Below are 17,415 nucleotides of genomic sequence, written 5' to 3' on the forward strand. Positions count from 1 at the left end.
CAAAAAATGACGGTCAACAGAAAAGTTTGCCCACAAACCACTCACCCAACACCCCTGCTGCGAACACCAACATCAGGTAAATAGACTGTGACCACACCCACATACCATCACCTGAGACGCAGGTAAAGCTATACACCTGTGCCACCAAAACAAAAAGGAAAAACATAAACATGGACTTTGGCTCTTACACCCCCTTTTTGTGGATTTTAGAGCCTCTTCCTTTTGCTGCGTCTGCGTCTCATTTCAAGCACAAGAGCAAGAAGTGGATGAAGAAATGGGGCGAGTGGGGTCAGTGTGGTGCATGTCAGCTGTGCTCACACATGCTTTCACAAAGAACATGTGTGTTCATCGGCAGCATTAAGGTGCACGTTAGTCTTCATAATAATAAAGTATTCTGACTTTATTCTTCTGAATCCTCACAGTCATGTTGCAGCTCTGCTTTGCTTTAAGAAAATGTTCTACCAGGATGTTACTTTCCTAAACGTGTTCTCCAAATGTTCCAAAGACTTTGTTCTAAGTAGTTCTACATGATGAAACATCCACACTAAGTTTAAGAAGGACACACAAACACCATCTGTCCTTTCATCATGTGTACAAACGTGTTCAGATGTCAAATGTAGCGTGAATGGATGCAAATGTGGATCGTTCCAATAAAATGAGACAGTTTTGTGAGTGGATTACAATTTGAAGTTCATTTAAACCTATACGAACATGTTATTCCAAACAAACTATCCAACAGGAAGCAGAATCAGGGGAACAGGAAACAGTGGAGGTGAGCTTCCCTCCCTCCAGGACATCTACAGGAAGCGGTGCCTGAGGAAAGAGGGGAGGATCATCAAAGACTCCAGTCACCCCAGCCATAAACTGTTCAGACTACTTCCATCAGGCAACAGGTACTGCAATATCCGGTCCCGAACCAGCAGACTGAGAGACAGCTTTCTCCATCAGGCCATCAGAATGCTGAACACTTCATAAGACACCTCACCTCCACTACTGGAACTTCAACATTATGCACTCCATACTGTACAGTAATGCTACTTGTTTGCAAATTTCCAACTATTTTATTTTATATATATGTATATAAACACACACACACACACACACACACACACACACACACACACACACACACACACACACGTAGATATACATACACTCCTATATTTGTACATGTATTTATTCTTATAATTCTCAGATTTAACCATTCTTATATTTTTCTAGTTCTTATGTTATTGTATTGTATTTTTTCCTCTCTTGCTTGTGAAGCTCGCACACAAGAATTTCACTTGCATGTGCTGTACCAGTGTACCTCACATGTGCTGTGACAATAAAAGTGATTTGATTTGATTTAAAAAACACACAGAGATGCAAGGAGTGCAAAAATTGCTCTTTATTTACAATGCCTGGAGTACACAGGTTGTATACAGTGACAAACAAACAGAGGGAAATCAGGAAAGGGAGCAAGGGAAGGAACCAACAAATAATTTTGCAATAAAATATTTATTTTTCAACTTCTCCAAGTGAAATCCAACAAGTGTATTTAACAGTGAAAGCAGAGTGGAAGCTGCTCATATATAGTTCAACCCAGGCTAAAAGTATGTTGAGTAGACCAGCATCATCAAAGTGTCAGCTCTCTGAACATGTTGCAAGATCGCCATCTGCAGGACAAAACTAGTTTTTCTCGCCCTCCTCGTCAATGTCACGATGACGTCATCGTACAGCAAAACATGCAGATCAGGTGACACGACTGTCTGAGACACTGAGTTAAACTGTGGCAGGTAAACATGTGGAGGCAACATGACGCTGGAACATCGTTATTGCATTATACAGTTTCCTCTCTAACTGGATGATGCTGTGAAGAAGAACAGCTGTGGAACCAGGGTCCTGAGTGTCGTCTATTGATGAATCCAGGTAATTGTGTTGCTGGTGGAGATGATGAATCACAGCGTCCATCTCACGTTGGAGTCAGAGCTTTTCTTCAGCTACTCTGGTCTTCAAATGTAAGACATCAATGGCTCTCCTTTTCAGGTCCGTTGGAATATCACCTTCTTCTGTCTGAGAAATATTCATGAAAAAACCTGACAAAACACAAACAGCAGCAGTAACAGTAAATTGCGCTTATAAATTCACTGAAAAGCCACATTTGAACTCTACCTACTTGTTCATCAAGGCATGAGTACAAGGGCAAGGAGACTTCACAGACATGTTGAAACTGTCCTTGTGATGTGAAGACCATGGACTGTGGTGGCCACTGCAGACTGTTGGACTCCGTTACAATCTTCTTCAGTCTCCTGTTACAGTCGTGGATTTTCTTGGACAGCCTGATAGCGACTCCCTGTCTGTCTGGAACAAAGCATTTATATTAAAAAGACATTAACAGAAAATACAAACACTAACAACACATGTCAACATCACATGATATTTCAATATTTATATTATTTATTATATATTTTAAGACTTCTACATTTTATAAATAGTGGGAAAAATGCTTTGGGTTGTTAATAGAGACACATTAAAGCAAACTTTGCTTGATGACAATGAGCACAGTTAAATCAGTACAATAAGTGTGGAGCCTTCAGAACGTGTCTGTGTAGGTTCTCAGTCATCCAGATCATGGTAGTCTAAGAAGCAACCACACCTTCCCTGCAGAACATTTTGCAAAGTGAAATTTGTTTATTGTCCCGTCAACAGTTTACTTACAGAATCTTCTTTGCAGGAGTGCGGTACAAACATCTTCACTGTGAGGAAGTGACGGATCACTGAGGAATGACACACAAGTTTTATGACTAAAGAATTATTGTAAATAAATGACGACAACAATGATTTTTTGGATTAGCAAACAGAAGCATGAATTTATATCAATACCTGATACAGCAGTATAACAGAATGACTTATTTCTGATATTGTTAAGATGTCAGGTTGGAAAATGTTGACCTTAAATTAAATGACCTCCAGAAAAGTCCGACAGTGTTTCCACCGCAAAGTGTCACAAACTCCCTCAACAGAGACCTGGACTCTAAAGAGAGATGGTGAAACAGCTCAAGGAGAGCTACTGAAAGGCTGTCTGAGGCTCGTCCGCTGTAGCAAGAGAAAGCCCAGATTTTAAGAGAGGACAAGCTTTGGGTTCACAGACACAAAAAGCAACTCTGCAGTTGCATAGCTGACCTACCAAAAAGAGGCAACGATAAGAAGTTATTCAACATTTGTTTTTATGAACCACATGCAACCCACTGCCCTCATATGGAGACATGCTGGTGATGGTAGCTCCATCTTCATACTTCTCTTTCCAATATATCCACTAACCCTCTGTGCACATGTACAAACTGTCTCAGCCTCTCAAACTTTCAAACCTGAGCTGTGCCTGCAATGTACTCATTTCTAATCCTTTCCATTTTGGCCAGTCTAAGCATTTAGAAATAGATAAAAACAAAAACACCATTCAAAGATAATTCTTACTTTTTCTACTTTTTAGGTCCAAACAATCTGAAATATCTTGGAGAAATGAACAATATATCCTAAACCTGACCTCAGGTCCATGAGGTTAATGCAGTCATTACATGGACATGTTTCATTTTAAAATCAGATCACAATAATCTGGCATTAAGTAATAAATGTGTAAGAACAAACTTGTGTTCACAAACATGTTTATCTCTATTGTGTTTACTGCATGGGTCTGTGATCCTCTGGTAAATGTAGCTCTGACTCAGGCCAAGCCGTCTTATAGCAGGTTTGCTATAGAAAGACAAGGATTATGGGAAAAAACAAAAAAGAAAACAAGCAAATATAAAAGCTATTTTACAGCAATTATGAGCTATTTTGAAAGAAATCTGAAATCCCAACATTTATGAATATAAATAATGATTAGCTGCTTACAGCCCACTTCTCTGGAAGGTGGATAGATTTTTGTGTGTTTTCCTAATGCAGGTTTTGCAATATACACAAGTACTGCTGTGTTCATACACCGATGTTCTCCATGTTCTTTGCACATAATGCAAATGTTTGTGGATGGTGCTGAGGATTTATATGACATCTTTCAGTGAATCCCACAGGCTGAGATCTTCTCTCTTTGCCTTACTGTTTGCTGTCTCTGAACCAAAATTGCTGCAAGTCACATTATCCATGTTCTCAGACAGTGGTGTGACTGCCTGGTTTGGGGACAGGTGAACCAGTCTGAATGAAGCTGGGAAGTGAGGACTTCATTTGTGGATATGAAAATGCAACAGCACCACTGATGGTTTTCATTATTATTTTCATCTTGTTTGTCCTGAGGTGTGCTGTAGTCATTTTCCACACACTTCAGATGTTTCATGTTTACACACACACCTGTAATGTGGTCCTCTAGCTGAATATTGTTAAGGAGCAGCCACGTGTATTTAAAAAAAAGATAAAACAGCTTCCAGTTTTGTACCAGTTTGTATCAAAATAGATTCTGTCTGTACTGGATCTGGATTGATGGTCGTCTCTCCAACAGCGACACAGCGATCCGGCTCACTGATTGGTGATAACGAACTGCTGAGCCTGCTAGCAGGTGCAGGAGGGCCAATCGGAGCCACAGTTATGGGGCTGATAACTGCTGACAACGCCCATTGATGGACTGATAACATCCGAAAATGCATTTTCCCCACAGTTGTGCCACAAATCAGATGCACTTTGCTCTTTTGTTTTTTCTTGTACTTGTGCTGCTTCCTTTTCATAAACTTGAATGAATGCCTGATAGAATGCCTGTAGCTATGTGCTTAATGTGGCTGAGAAAATTGCTCATCAACTTTACTGTTGCCGTGAGAACCTGCTGATGGCATTGTAACACTTTCCAATTATTGTGTTCTTGAGGAGGAAAAGTGGCTTCATTGATGCTTTGCTAACACCATCAATAAAGTCCGAAACCCAGGAAGCCTTTGTGTGCGCTACATGATCTGTGATTAACAGATATTTGCTGTATACTGTACAAGAGTTTATACAAGTATGGACTGAATAGTGTTTGCATGTGCTTAGGATGACATGTGTGTCAGTTTGTGTACGTTGCCATTGACCAATAAATCATACCTGTCACTGCAGTTTATGTCTATAAATATGGACAGCCAGGGAAATACCTCGAGGTATTCCATAAGAGTACCCTGCACGTTAATTCTCGACGCGAGGGGGGTACCCGGCAGATACAGCAGATAAATTAAATACAGGCTATTGCTTTTGTATTGTTTATTTGCAGGAGTTGGCAACATTTCTGATGATGAGTGCCATCTAAAATTTCCTCAGAAGTCAATGTGCCATATGATTACATTAGCAATAAATTTAATAACGCTCTATATGAACAGTTACACATTAAACAGAACAACTTTATAGAATTATATTTGTTTGCAGATGTTGGCAGCTATCAGTGAATAGTTATTAGCTATTTTGAAACAAAAAAGGACACTTTTTATCCATAAGAAGAACTCCATAACACCAAATGTATCAACTGTACAACAGAAAATGCAAATGCTATTGGTTTCCTCACAACAATGATAAATACTGTCAATAAAGCCTCTGCAATGTTCTTAAGACAGTTAAACTTGTCAGGTATGATCAGATGTCCAGCAGGTGAAAACGCAAGCTCCATGAACACGCACAGCTATAGATTCAGCTCTAATATTATTACCACACAATCCAAGGACACACCAACAGCTCAGATTTCTAGAACTATTAAAACAAATGTCAGTCTATCCATTCATTTTCTTGGGAATATTCAATTCAGGTTCACAGTGGGAGTGTGGTGGGCTAGAGCCTGTCCCAGTAGTCATAGGTAGAGTACAACTGGACAGGTCATCAGTCTGTCAGAGTCTGTCTGTTCACTGCATCATTCCATGTTTGGCACTGATCACCACCTGCACTCATGTATATATCTATCTACTTAGCACTTTTAATTCTTATTTTTATTTTCATGTCTATTTAAGCGTTATATGACAGTATGTTTGCACTAAGTACCACAGCAATTTCCTAATGTTGTAAACCTGCTCAACATTTGGCAATAAAACCCTTTCTGATTCTGAAACGTGCATCTTGAGGTTTGTCATGTAGGATTAAAAGAGCCAAACTTTCACACAGCTAGCATTGTATTTTACACTGACCCTGGGTCAGTCTAAGTATCATACAGTTTAAATACGGTTTATTTATCATAGATGCATTAAAGCTAATCTGGATATTTCCTCCTTTAGCAGTTTTTCTTTAGGAACTTTACTGTTTTTCAGCTCATGTTTGATTTCTTCACACAACAAACTGTGTGTGTTTTTTTTTCTGGGAACAAAAATGTCATCTCTCCATTAATCCTCACATGCAGATGCGGTAAAAAATCAATTGATGAAGTTGTTTTGTTGTAATATTGAATTAATGAAAAATCTTTGTCGTTTCATATTCCAGCTATTCCTCAAAAATGTGTTTTTGATATCAAGGTGCGTTTAATTTTTAACTTGCTTTTTATACATTTTACAAATTTGTAGTTTTTGTATTTCTACCCCAAACTTCAAACTTTCACACAACAAGAACAGCATTCAGACAGCGGTTCAACCTCAATGATTGTGTCACTGTAGACGAACAGCCTGTGCCATTCCGGGGTAGATTTGCATTTCTACAGTACATGCCAAACAAGCCTAACGATCTTCTGGGTCTGTGTTGCAGACATTCCTTATGCTTTATATGGAATGCTTTCCACAGGAGACAAACAAGAGAAGTTCAGTCAGTCTATCTGGCCTAGGGCACCCATGCTCCGGGCCAATTCCCGAGCCTGCCAGGCAGAGGGCGGAGTAGGTTTGGCTGGATGGCTCCCAGGCCTTAGTCGGACGAAGGGGGTATGTGGTGGGTTTGACGTGTTCTGATGGTGAGTCCATCTCACCTGCACCTAGGGCTGTTCGATATAACATATATATCGGATGACGATATAAAAACGTCTATCGTTTCATTTTATGCTATTGTTTGTTTCGTGGTGTCGCAAAATACTGTAGTGGCTAAAGTTCTCTCTTTTTTTGTTGTGGCTGTTTTGTCTTTGCCGAAAGCACAGCATTGCAAACAAGAGTGGAACTTAAAGGGGTCTCCACCCTGACTTCCAACCGGAGCGGCCCGCGGAGCTTACAGCGCCGGTGCACAGACGCCTGCCCACGGGTCCGAGTAACAGCTAACAACGGCTTCAACGAGGCGCCGTGACGTCACTAAATTAAGGTTTGGGTATTTTGGATCAATCTTTATTCGAATTGAGACCAAAGAACAGGAGCAGCAGCTAACTCAGTAAAGAGATTACCGGAAGTGTGCTCGGACACGGAGGTCAGAAGTTAAATCAGTCTAAACAAACACACTGAAGCTTTTTGAGTATTTACCCGAACAATGATGTCACAAGTGTGTAAGGTTGGAGGAAAGTTTGATAGTGTGAGGCTTATGTCCTCAAATTGTGGTTATGCAGGTGTTGTGCCAAAAAGTGATTGTCTGCCAAAAACTGATTTCCGGTATTTGCCAAAACCTGATTGCTTGTATGTAAACTGCTAAAAATAACTTGTTGGTCTACAATATGTGAAACATATGTCAAATATATCCCTCATGAATTATATCAAATCATCTTGACCAACAAACAACATTCCTGTAGCAAGGTAGAAGCCGCAATCACTTTTTGGCAGTGACCTTTGTATCCTTTATTTGTGCAGTTAAAGAAAATTCTTGTTTACTTTAAAAATGTCTCTTTTAAGAGTAATCTGGCCAAGAGGACAGCTGAAATTGCAACAAATGCAAAAATAGTTCTGTAAACATATTTTAAGTGGACAAAACGAAGCTGATTGATTATAATCAAGTACAATAACACAGCTACAAAGATAACTGAGAAACAGGTAATTTTTAAAATTTTGTATATAACCCCTTTGTAATACCTGTTCACCGAAGTCTATTTAGCAACATACGTAGCGATATTACACATAAAAAACACACAGAAACATTGGAAATTGGTTTTTGGCACAACACCCGCTTGTACATGTACACAAGAGACACGAGAGTTCTTCTTTACTGATGTTTACTGTGCTCCTCTTAACGTACACAGGCACACCGTAGAACTGGTGAATTCAAATGTACAATAAAGTTATATTTCAACATTAAAACATATAAAATTGAAAAATATAAACAAACATACCACTTTGGCATGCAAGTGGACACACTGGTGTATTTGGAACTTAGGACTTATAATTTCATATTTAGCTTGGCATTCACATGTCAAGACCATCATCGTGTGCAGCTTCTCTGACCTTTTTCCTAAACAGGAAGTGATCTCTCACCTTAAACCTTCTTATTGATCGATGACTTTCATGTGTCAAACTAGCAATATACTGTATACAAATAAGAAAATGTTAACATGTTAAACATAAAAATAAAAACAGAGAAAATAAAATCCGTGAATGACGTTATAATTACAAGAGCGCCGCTTAGCGGTACAACACTAGCTTTTCACCAGCTGTTACAGTGGCCATGAATATTTTGTACTTGTAAAACAAATGCGATTTGTGAACTGACTTTGTAACCTTGTAAACCAACAGATGGGTTTGGCTGTCGGAGGGGTGCACGGACAAAATCTTTAGATATTTTGGTTTACAATGTTAGAAAACTCAGTTCACAACTATGTGTTTTATTTACAAGTATAAAATATTGATGACCACAATTTTAGCCCTTAGACACTATGTTGTGTTGTTTGGAGGAAAGAAGTTAATAGTAGCGTTCTCATAAGACTTCATTATTGAAAGTTTCTTTTTGAATGAGTTTGTCTTTCAAAGCAGAAGAGTCAATAATCCATTCTCAAATCAAAAAACTATTCCATAACAAGCTTTAATTTCCATTAAGTGTAATTGCAATTATAAATAAAATGGCTCTGGTCTTTGGAGTGATGTCAGGAGTAGAGCCAGTCTGAGCTGGCTGAAGTCATTCCACCTTAAATCAGCTGCAGTTACAATGCTGAGTAGCAGCAGGAAGGCAGCATGTGTTCAGTTTAACTGGCACAGACTCAAGTGTGTTGTCACTTCGTTGTTTGTTACCTGCACAGGTACAGCCGGTGCCCTGATGGGCACTTTTATGTGAAGGAAATGAAATACTGATGTACTGTACATATTCTAATGTCATCGGTCACAGCCGCAACCGGGTCATCGCTGTGTCAGTCTCTTCACCCACAAACACTGGGTGGTGCAGTCACCTTACAGCTGTGCGCTGCCCTGAATGATGGGATCATTAAGTTTGTCCTCTGTGCCGCCTGCAGGTTTTCCAGATGATCGTTGATGGTCACAGGAGGGAGGAGAGGAGGATGAAGGAGGTGGGCTGTCAGTGGGAGAGCCCCGTGGAGGACAGGAAGGAGGTGGGCTGTCCATGTTGTGGCGTTAACGTCATTTCAACAAGATTAACGCTGACAGCACTAGCGGGAACACAACAAATATGACTGCACATTTACGCCGACATCATCCTAGTGCAAAGACAAGTGGAAGCAGACAAAAACAACAAGCATGCATGCTACAAACTTTAGCCGAGTCATTTAGACAGCCGTTAGCACATGATTCTCCTTATGGGGACCTGATATGTTTAATATGCTGCTGAGAATATAGCCCAGAAGAAGAGTATAGTATAGCTTTTACTTTGGAAAGAGACATTTCTCTGTAATAAACTCTCTTTCCAAAGATGAGTGATTCCTCAATCAGATACAGGGCTCGCAAAATCGCTAGCCCGACGTCCCGGGGCTAGCTATTTTTCCAGTCGCTACCAAAATCTATCTCTGCCCTGCCTGTCGGGCTATTGTAGGAAGGAAAAATATATGTCAATGCTTTTGCATTCTTTCGGAAATGTAGCTGAGTAATTATGTCATTGGCATCGGTGAGCCACTGTCAATATGTGACATATTGAAATCGCGTTTGAATTTGCGCTTGTTTTTTGCTTTCACTTTGCAATCGTGCGACCTGTGTATAGAGAGCGACAGCACTGATCTGTGAGTGATGATAATTTGTGCACCAATTCCTCTGACATCGTCTTATTAATCGTTAGCTTACTATGCAAACATGACAAGTGAAATCTCCCGCAGCAAGCTTAAACATGTGAGAGGTTGATCGCTGAGCGTTATGTGAGTGCGCGTGTAAAAGCAGCAGGATATATATTTTAGTTCTGCTGAGCCAAATAAGACAGGTCAGGGTGAAGAAGTGACAGCCAAAGAAAAGCTTACCACAAAACGGAAAGTTATGACAAATCAGACTATAAGGCAAAAAGAAAGTGCAGCTTTATGGTTTCATGGACAAAAGAATTTCTGTGGCTGCAATATGACGAGCTAAATAACCAGGGCTGCACATAAGTGGTCCGCAGGTGCGCATTCGCTGTCAAAATAAAAAATGTGCACAAGATAAGAAGTTGCAACGCGTGTTTGCATATATAAGATTTTCTGGAGGAGGACAGACATTTGCTTAGAACTCTTAAAGATGTCAAAGAAGCTCCTTTAAGCAATTACTTTGGTGTTCCTCCACCTCCAAAGAAATGTCAGAAGGAGTCCGAACCACAAAAGAAGCACGTATTCTCGGAAAAGTGGTTGCAATGTTTGCAATGCAATGTTTTCTCAGTATAGAACCAGGAAGGAGCAGATACAAAGAAAAGAGGATGTGGTGAATTTTTGGATGATATGTATACCTATATACACACACTTTATATCTCTTTTTGGTCAGATCTACTATGGATTATCATCATTCATTTTCCTATAATACACGTAGAGCTGCAGACACATCACAGCATCCAGTTCCAATAGAGGCAGCTTATGACTAAAGTAACAGACATACTCAAGCACAACATGAAGGTTGTTGTGATTTGGGGCTGTATAAATAAAATTAAATACAAATAAATAAAAAATGACAATGACCCGAGCATGCTCTTGGAAATAATATAGTGTAGTTATAGTGTATAGAAGCACAACTGCAGCAGTGACTTCACAAATGTCGTGTTGACAGGACACACACACACACACACACACACACACACACACACACACACACACACACACACACACACACACACACACACTGAGGACTGGAATGTTGTAAGTTTTGTATGTAAAACTTTATTTTCAGCCATTATTAAAATTTATCACAAATGGACATTTACTGTGAAAAATACAGGCTTCTGCAATCAGATAATTCTTTCTAAAATATTCCTCAGAGACTCTCAGAGGTCTGCCTGATATCAAATTAATACTAAAAATTCTGCTTCTTACAAGTACAGAGGACTGCTGTGAGTGCTGCTCCAGCATGTGCATCTGTGGCACAGCGGGAGGAAGAGTCAGTTCACAGATATGAACTCAGATCAGAAGCCGTGGGAAATATTTCTAGATGTTATCTGAAACTTTTGGAGCAAACTGAGAAGTGAAAAATCATCTTCTGCAGCTGCAACACAAACACCATTTGCAGCTCAGAAGGCATGCTCGGTGGTGACGTAAGCAGTGATGTCATCGTAGTCTTCATCGAGTCCTTGACCTCTGTGATGCTGGGTCATCTCCATGGAGACGGCTGGCTTGTTCAGTGTCTTGCTGTAGATGGACAACAGCAGACCAGTGGAGATGCAGTATGGACAGAAGACCACTAGATGGCAGAGGAGTCTGAGCACAGACTCGGAAAGAAGAAGAGGAGGAGCATCTGAAGAAGGAGGAAGCAGAGGAGGTGTGTTGGTCAGTTAAACACAGCACAGAGGTGCACTAATCAGCTCTCTCTCCTCACAGAAGGAAGGCTGGAAGTGCTGATCCTGGATCAGCCCTGGAGGTGAGGCAGGTATGAGTGTGAGCTGTAGTTTAAACACTCTGAGCAGTCATTGAGACCAGAAAAGCTCTGAGAACTTTACACTGCATGAAACCCAACAGGCTGCTCAGGACCAAACATGAGGAGGATATAAAAGGTGACCCTGACTGACAACATCTGCCCAGCTGCATCATGTCAGAGCTCCTCTAAGCAGTGCAAAAGAAATGAAGGAGGACTCTGTCTGTGGCTCTTCCTCCACAGGAGGTCTTTCCTCCCTCCTCCTTCTTCATTTATTAGTGTTTGTTCCTCATCATCAACTTACCCGCAGGAACAGCCAGCCCAGACAGCAGCAGCACACACACACCTGTAACAGGACAGAGGTCACTAAAGGTCACCAAAGGTCAGAGCTCATGATGAGGACAGACAGGTGTAGGAACATCAGCTCACCTGCAGCAGTCAGCAGAAACAGGCCTGAAACTGAAGAACACACTGATCAGAGATCAAATGGTCACATGACCAAAGAGAAGCATTCAGACTGCAGTGATTGGCTGTTCCCACACATCAATAATCAACAGCGCCCTCCAGTGGTGGAAACACAGATAATACATGTGGAGAAACTCACAGAAGGAGACTCGTCCGCTCCATCTCAGATAGCCATCACCTCCACACTTCCACAGGTCTGATCCCCAACCCCCTACATCACACAGAGCACACATCAGCACAGGAGCAGCTCCAACGACAGTCACCTCAATGTGCTTCATATTGTAAGACCCCACAATAACACAAAGAAACAATCAGATGACCCTCTTTCAGCAATCACTTTCGCCACAGTGGGAAGGAAAAACTCACTTTAACAGGAAGAACCTTAACTTATTCATGCAAAAACATAAATAATCTCACGCACAATCATGTACATTTCAACTGATTTGTGAAAACATACGTTCATTTCTATACTTTTAAATGTTAACACAGTTTAATTAACACAGTAGTAACACAGCCCCCGTTTAGACTCCCCCCTGCTTGCTGTTGGTGTGGCTTCCATGTAAAATAGGACGGCTGCTGTTAGCCTTCATTAAGCTGTGTGACTTAAACGTGTATCAGAGTGAGTTCAGCTTTCTCTGTGTAAACAGACGTTGGTGGAGCAGCTGCAGACTTTGTTGATCAGCTGATCAGATGAATCCTGCAGCTTTGTCCCAGTAAAGCTTTTACAGGCGATCGCAGGAACATCGCTGTGTTCTTTCACTCCACCTGAGCTCAGCGCCACGGTAACCTTAACCTTAATTGCTAAACTGTGACATCATTATCAATGCTGCTGTTGTGTTATCAGCAGTGTTGGTCAAGTTACTTGAAAAAAGTAGTCAGTAACTAATTACTGATTACTTCCCTCAAAAAAATAATCCCGTTACTTTACTGATTACTTATTTTCAAAATAAATAAATTACTTAGTTACTTTTTAAAAACACAACTTACAACCTGAATAGGTAATAAAGCGATAGATCTTTCAGCCCAATTCTACTTTTTCTACATTGTTATGACCCAGGTCATTGTTGCCGTGTGGTGCTGTTACTTGCCACACCATGCGGGGGCATTGTTTGTACTCTGTGATGTCTGTTTCCAGGTGGAGGCTAACCATTGGTGGAAGAGGGAATGAGGCCAGCTACAAATTGGGACCTGACTGGGCCGGCAGCCCCTCCTACTACTTCCTGTTTCCAGTGAGCTGCGCGTTTGGGGCCCGTCGTGGCGTGTGACAGAGCTGGGCTGCAGTAAAAACAGTTTAGAGAGTCGTATCTGGACATGGTAGCTGTAGGGGTGGGAAGCCGTTTCTTTTTCTCCTGTTTCGGGTAGGGAGACAGGTTAGAGGTTTGTATTTTCTTTTGGGGTGGATTCATAGGTAAGTTAGTTCTGATTCATTTCCAGTGTTTTGTGTTGTGATATTTTGATACCACGGTTAGCATTTACAGGAGATTGTTTTATACAGGAAAACTGTTACTCAATAAGGCCCATCTACTAGTTGTTTTTCTCTTTCTCTGTGACCCAAGAATTAAGGTGTAAGACTCACAAGCTGGTCCCCCAAGGTCGAAAACACCACAGAGATGAGACCACTTCCTTACTCCCATCCTCCCTTTTTCTTTATCTCCTGGAAAAGGCTCGTTAAAGGCTAGGTGGTTTGTTTCAGAATTCACTAATGAAAGAACTCTGTATTCTATGTCTAGGAGTGTATTTTGCTGGGATGATCATAAATTGTAGCTGAACTGATAAACTACACACAGGATACTTCTTTGCTCACAAGGCAGGAAGACGTTTCCTTATTTAGTCTGTACCGGTTTGAACTGGGAAAGCTGACACACGAACCTTTTTTCCTCTATATAAACTGCTGTGTATCAAATAAACCTTTGAGTTGATTTGGGAAGGCAACCTGAAGCAGTCTGTTTCCTTGTTCTCCCAAGCTGCTCCCGGCGCTGTAACTAACCCAGCTGAATGGCATACCTGAGTGTTACTTTAAATAATTAGGAATCTTAGAAGGAAAGGACAAAACTCTGCTTATCGCTCACGCCACGGAGGAAACCCGGGACGGCAATTTCCTTCAATTTTGGTGTCAGAAGTGGGATGACTGACAGAAGGTAAATATGCGTCTTTCATATTTATATAAAGACCTATTATACCTCTCTCAGTGATCGATCCATAAAAAAAACGGGATATGCTGACGAAGTTTCACTTAGTGATCCAGAGAGATACACTGACGACTTCCTCAGTCCCCGAATAAAGTAAATTAACCCTTGTGTGGTGTTGGTGGACCCGCTAGAGTTGTGGCTTTCCAAATTAACACTATCAAACAATTTTATGTTAAATTACTATGAATTAATGTGCTTCTCGTTTTTCTTTTATATAAAATGTTATAAATAAATCAGTTATAATCAAGTGGAAAGACACAACACATTTATACGTAAAAAAATAATAATAATAATAATAATTAATTGTTTAATTTTTCTTTAAAAAAAAAAAAAAAAAAAAGAAAAAACACGGGTCTCAAGGGTTAAAAGCAGTAAATTAAAAGCAGAAAGACACAGGGAGTTGCCTGTTGTTTTACGAGAAGTTGCTCGTTAAGCGAGAAGTTGCTCGCTAAGTGAGAGTTGCTCACCCAAACAAAAATTGCTAGCAATAAATTTAAAGTGACCTCAGCTGTGCCGCAGCGAAAATACTAACCTAAATCCTCCTAGCGTGTAAACCCCTCTGGAAATCACTGAACATGGGTCAGAATAATTCAAAGACCACAGACAGGTCCGATAAAAAATCTAAAGTACCTGTAAAACCAAAAATTTATAAAATACAAAATAAAGTCTCAAATAACGGCTCAGTATAACTCCCATTTCCGGTTACGTGTAACCTACGTCCGCGAATCGGTGAAGACGTCCATGATCACGTATCCAGAACATGCGGAAGTGCTTATGTGACTGACTTTGTTTACAATTTACGGACTGTAAGTACAATGCCTTCTAATCTCTTTTCGGAGCCTTATCCCGAACGATTATCGCCAGAAACCAGGTCAGTAGAAATGTTGAATATCATTTGTGATAAGAAAAGTAGTCTGCTTAAAAAGTCCTGTAGAAAATATATGATAGAATGCCGCGACGTGATACATCAAATGTTACCACTATGGAAAAAGGGACCGGAACCAGGTGTAGATGCTTTAACATCAAATAAAACTAGTGCAGGCTCTAGCAAAGAAAATAAATCTACTGCGGGAAAAGCTAGTCTTGCATGCTCAGCCATTCAGCCCACAGCCCCGCCGCCTTACGAAGATGAGACCGAATTAATAGTTGCTGCAGCAGCCGCATGCAAACAACGTCAGCGCTTTGATCCAACCAGCTCAAAAGAAAGCGACGAAAAATCTGGATCTTAGCCATCTCTTTAAACAGGATCAGGAAAAACAATATATACGCCGCGAGGAAGAATTAGCAGAACATAGAAAGAGAGAAAAACTTTTGAAAGAAGAATGTGAGGAACTTATGAAAAACAATTTAGACGTCTATGAAGAAAAACTTTTGCATCAGGCAGTGTCCACAATAGACACCCACATGAAACGCCACGATATCGTAGCTAGAGGTTTAGAGGTAGCTAAAGAAATACCTATTACCCGAACTTTAATAAAGACTTATCTAAAAGGAAAAAAGGAAAAACAAAGCCGGAATGAGAAAGGTCCTCACGCCAACACTCGCGGTAGTAAACAAACAGACCCAAAATCTAGTGACGTCAATGACGCTTACCCCTTTATGATAATAGGAGATCAGTGTTGTATTCAGCCCCCTAAAATCTCAGAATTAGTGACAACTATTAAAGAGCTTCCCGATCCTCTTAAAAATCCTACAGCCTTTGTCTCTGCACTACAGAGAAGTACCAGATATCACCATTTGGGTGGTCCGGATTACAGGTACATATTGTGTCAATGCATTCCTGGAGTAACCGAGTCACAACTCATAAGAGAGATAGGTGAATTAGACCCAAAGCATGATAAAGCATCCACAACTGCAGAGTTTTTGTGGGTAAATAATGACAAAATCACCAATTTCTTTAAGAATCTAAAGAAATTCCTGCTAACAATGTCCAGAAACAAAATTGACTTAAATGCAGTAACTATGTGTAAACAGAAGCCTGATGAATCTATCCTAGTATTCATAAAACGCTTTATGCACTGTTGGACAAGCTAGAGGTGCAAATTTAGCTCAGTTTTCCAGCAGCCGCAGACACCCAGAGCAAAAATGAATTTGTGTATTTCATTTAACATAAAGGGTGAAATGTTTGCTGACACTGATAACAGCTTATGTTTTCTCTGCCCTATGTACCGACATGATGGAGAAGGAACATCCTCTGTGTCAGCTGGACCCTCAGCAGAGAATGAACTCAACATCCTTTTGTCCGGTACTCTATGTCACACACTGTGCCAAAAAAAAACATGTACAGACGCCACTAACAGGTAATCCCATGACTGGGAGCCACACTTTTGTTTCTCTCACACTGTTCAACAACATGATAACTGCTCACACAAGTGAAGGTCAAACAGTGATTTTGTTACATAACTCAGACATAGGTTACGAAATATGTCGTCACATAGATCTAACCTACCCTATCGACTGTACTATTTCTGCACTTACGTTGCCAGCTGAATACCAGAATATGACATTGTGGTCAAAAAGTGAGAATGATATAGGATTTATTGACTGTACACTTTATCACGTACACCTATTAAAACACAACAAGCCAGTATATGTCAAGCAACATCCCATTTCTGCCGAAAAAGCCGCAGCCCTAGATGTCATGATAGGAGATTTATTGACTACAGGAGTAATAAAGCCCACACTCCTGTCAATCCTGTGCCAAAGCCTAACAAACCTGGCGTATGGCGTTTCATACAAGACTTAAGGCAAATTAATGCAGTCAACATTCCTCTGCCACCTCTCGTTTCAGATGTTCACAGCATATTGACATGCATTGCATACACATTTTACCGTGGTGGACACTTGGACTCGTTTGCCCCAAGGCATGATAGACAGCTCTGCTGCTTTCTCAATGGTGCTTCACTCCTCCAGGACTGCACCCTGATCCACATGTGGATGACCTCCTCCTCTGTGCTGAAAGTGAAAAACTATGTCAAACTGCTACACACATGCTT

General features: G+C 40.6%; 1 pseudogene; it reads right to left on the reverse strand.

Annotated features, from left to right (window-relative positions):
• Positions 1-2,940: 2,940 nt before the first annotated feature.
• Positions 2,941-4,284, reverse strand: LOC146712601 (uncharacterized; annotated as a pseudogene).
• Positions 4,285-17,415: the final 13,131 nt, after the last annotated feature.

The sequence above is a fragment of the Copadichromis virginalis genome, linkage group LG3, assembly GCF_057382275.1.
Source record: "Copadichromis virginalis isolate Kocher_CV1m ecotype Utaka linkage group LG3, C_Virginalis_male_GT1.1, whole genome shotgun sequence".
NCBI lineage: Eukaryota > Metazoa > Chordata > Actinopteri > Cichliformes > Cichlidae > Copadichromis > Copadichromis virginalis.